At 45.6% G+C, this 4,225-nt stretch overlaps 1 pseudogene; it reads left to right on the forward strand.

Annotated features, from left to right (window-relative positions):
* The first annotated feature begins 3,100 nt into the window (after positions 1 to 3,100).
* Positions 3,101 to 4,005, forward strand: LOC105547567 (annotated as a pseudogene).
* The last annotated feature ends 220 nt before the right edge of the window (positions 4,006 to 4,225 follow it).

Raw genomic sequence — 4,225 nt, forward strand, 5'->3', positions numbered from 1 at the left:
GTAAGATTATAATGGAGCTGGAAAATGCCTATTACCTAGTGACATCATGGCACAATTATATGTCTGTGGTGATACTGGTGTAAACAAACTTACTGCACTGCCATCATATAAAAGTATAGCACTAAAGGCCTAGTGTGGTGGCTCATGCTTGTAATCCTAGCACTTTGGGAGGCCAAGGCGGGTGGGTCACCTGAGGTCAGGAGTTCAAGACCAGCCTGGCCAACATGGTGAAACCCTGTCTATACTAAAAATACAAAAATTAGCTGGGTGTGGTGGCTCTCGCTTATAGTCACAGCTACTTGGGAGGCTGAGGCACGAGAATTGCTTGAATCTGGGAGGCAGAGGTTGCCGTGAGCTGAGATCATGCCACCACACGGCATCCTGGGCAACAGAGCGAGACTCAGTCACCAAAAAAAAAAAGCACTACGTAATACTTGATAGGAAAGCACTATGTCACTGGTTTGTGTATTGACCATACTTTTTATTATTAGTAGGTTGGTGCAAAAGTAATTGCAATGGCAAAACCCGCAATTACTTTTGCACCAATTTAATATTTTAGAGTGTACTTCTACTTACTAAAAAAAAAGTTAACTGTGAAACAGCCTCAGGCAGATCCTACAGAAGGTATTCCAGAAGAAGGCATTGTTATCATAGGAGATGACAGCTCCATGCATATTACTGCTCCTGGAAGACTTTCCAGTCAGCTAAGATGTGGAGCTATAAAACAGTGATATTGATAAGCCTGACTCTGCTCCTCTATCTACACCTGTTTTCAAACCATATGGTGTCAGTGCTAGGCTGGACTGCACCAGCAGTCCAGGCAGCACTGGCACCCCAGCTAGACATAGCTGTGTACCATGTCCTATGAGGAATAGGAGAACACCCTTTTTAACAGTGAAGGCTCAGGGTCTAGGGGTGCCTCAGGCCTCATGGCCTTATCTTGCATTAGGACTATAGGTCCCAAGACCTCTTGCAACTCTGCTGCTAAGGGATTTGTACTTAGTGTACTCCACTGCTCTAAGTAGGTGCCCTGCTTCGCTAAAGTGGATGTCTGTGCTGTCCCAGTCGGGGGGGTCGTTACTCATAAACACACCCATCCTGCTATTGGGTAAGCCATCCACATGACTGTAACCCGTCCAGCCACACTCTTGTGAGCCTGAAGGGCAGCATATATGGTTACTAACTGCTTTATTAATGAACACTGGGGCTCAGCTGCCTTCCATAGTTGGGACTAAAAGCTTACTGGTACTTCCAAGCACTCCATATACTGCTATAGGCCCTAGCCAACACTATTTGTGGTTACATGCACATCTAGTTTAAATGGGCACCCCTGGTTAACTACCTACAGGGCTTATGTCATCAGAAGGGCTGTTTCAGCCTCATCCCAATCCCAGGCAAGAGGGGTGTTGCCACTTCCAAACCTGCAAGAAAACTAGAGGTTAACATAACATCATTAATAAGAAAATGATATACAATGGGGTTATACATACAGCCCTGCAGCAACACTATGAAAGTCCATTGTTGCCCTCCCATGAAGGCAAACCGTTCCTGGCTCTCTGGAGCAATGTTGATTGAGAGGAATGCATTGGTCAAGTCCACCACACAGTGGCACCATCCCAGTTCCGTTGTCAAACGGTCCATCAAGTCCATGACAGGTGGCACAGCTGCCATGTCATGCAAAACATCCACCCCCAAGAATGTCCTCAGGCATGCAAGAGATATATGCTGTGCGTAAGTGGAGAGTCAAGCAGCTGATGCCAAGGTACAAAGACACAGGTTTCACTTTCACTGACCAGCTTTCATAGCTGTCTATGCAGCCTTGTCTGGAAACTTATCCGGGCCCAGGGACCAGTGGATTGTCAAGTCCATATACGGCCTTTGGTTGTCTGGTGTCCCCTACCAAGCCGGGCACCTTGGCCAGTTCTCTTATCAAACAGAAAAGGCTTTACACTTCCACCAACTGCAGCAGGTACTCTTTGAACTGGAACACTTAGGCAGGACCAGGTTGTGTAGCAACATTCTTCTCCCGAATGACTTGCACCAAGTATGTACACGACTACCAACATCACTTGCTTAACTCCTGCAACTTAGTTGGGGCACAGACACCATAGGAAGTGTGCTCCACCACAGTAGAGGGTCTCTGGCCCACCCTTGGGGCCCAACAGCTGCTCATGCTCTATTTTCTGGCAGACCGTTGGGCGAACCTGTAACAGAAGTTCTTCCTCCCTGTGTGTGTCCCACAAGGACTGGGCAGGGACTTCCTGCAGCAGTCACAAACATCCATCTGACTCTGGCGGAAAAAGCATGCTGCATCTCAGTGCTGTGCACTTCCAGGTGCTTCAGCGCCTTCTCCACACTTGGGGGGGACCCATCCACTGCCTCCCATGTTTCCACTGAAGCCCATCCTCGCAGCACGTTGCCACCTGGTACCACAGCCCATGCTGTAGCCACATAGCCAACCCAGGAGCCCTCAGGGACTGAAGACCTACTCACCTCATCCCATCCTCATCACCAATTGTTAGGTTTAGGATTCGGGTCCAGCCCATGCTGAAGTCCAAGGGAGTGGGTCCCTGGGCAAATAGCTAACAGAACACTTGGCAGGGGAAGTAGGCAGGTGAAAGATGATTTTATTCAGCAATAGCTCTCATCAGCAGCTTACTTACACTAGCTCACTTACACCAAGTCTCTCACACTGTCCACCCTGTCTCAACTGCTTGAGCCAGCGGCTCCCACACATAGCTGAAGGGCTGGCTCTCCCTTGCCTTCAGGGTCAGCAGCTTAACTCTTTCTCTCTATGGGCACGAGCTGGTTCCTGGCTCCCCCTGCCCATCTGCTAGTTGGTCATTCTCCCTTACAGGGGCAGTAGCTTCACTCTCTGTCTGGGCAGCAGCACCTGCACAAGAGCCATGCTAAGCTTAGCCCTGCGCACAGTGTCAGCAGGACAATTATACCTTTTACAGACAATAGTGGCTCAGAGCCAAGTATGAACTTGCACAAACAGGTTATATAACAAGTGGAAGTGTGTGCCTGCACACCAAACTCGCTGAGTCATTCAGGCCTGGATGTCCACCTTGGCCTATTCCTTGACCAAAACACATCCATGTACCTTACAGAAGGTGTCATCAACAAACCAGAGGTGGAGATGTCACCACAAGAACTGCAGCTCCATTACTTCAAAATGCACGATTATGATGGCAACGATTTGCTTGATGGCTTAGAACTCTCCATAGCCATTACTCATGTCCATAAGGAGAAAGGGAGTGAACAGGCACCACTAATGAGTGAAGATGAACTGATTAACATAAGAGATGGTGTTTTGAGAGATAATGACAAGAACAATGATGGATACATTGACTATGCTGAATTTGCAAAATCACTGCAGTAGATGTTATTTGTCCATCTCTTGGTTATATGCAAATGTGATCTGTGATGATGTGATTGAACACTTTGGTAATGCAAAATAACTCATTTCCAACTACTGCTGCAGCGTTTTGGTAAAAACCTATAGCAATTTGTTACACTGGGGTGAGAAGAGATCAAGAGAAATGAAAGAGAAGAGAAATGGGACATCTAATAGTCCCTAAGCGCTATTAAATACCTTATTGGACAAGGGCTTGCTTTTTAAAGCATCTTTTCAAGAATATTGAATAATTGCAGCTGAGTACTCAGGAGCTTCACTGTAGTAGAAAACTGCTAGTTTCTTAATTTTAATTCATGTTACCTGAAAAGTAAAACAACAGACTTTGACAAGTGGACGTTTTTCAGTAACAGTGAAGGAGTGGAGTGAATGCCAAATGTTTGCCCTGGTGGTTCCTATCTCTTCAGGTAAACCTGGTCAATATTCTCTAAAGTTCCCCTGGCCTGAAAGACTACTTGCTCTGGGCAAGTGGATATTTATTAGACTATTTCAAAGCCACAGCATAAGAAGAATATCAAATATTGAGTTCAGCCTAGACACAGAATCTAAGATTCTGTATCCTCTAGCCCTCTGGCATTTTGGAAATGATACACCACTGGCTTGAGTGATTAATCTTTTTCAGATTTTCAGCATTTTATACAACTTACTGCCACATCCTTATACTTTATTACTTTTCTGTCTTCTTCAACCTGGGGGAGACCTTGAATTTAAATGTTTTCTAATCAATAGTGTTTTAGCTTTCTTAATATTTCTATTTTACTCTTGTTTCTAGGATTTCTTTTTTTTTTTTTTTTTGCAGTTTAGGAA

The sequence above is a fragment of the Mandrillus leucophaeus genome, unplaced genomic scaffold (assembly GCF_000951045.1).
Source record: "Mandrillus leucophaeus isolate KB7577 unplaced genomic scaffold, Mleu.le_1.0 Scaffold392, whole genome shotgun sequence".
NCBI classification, from domain to species: Eukaryota; Metazoa; Chordata; class Mammalia; order Primates; family Cercopithecidae; genus Mandrillus; species Mandrillus leucophaeus.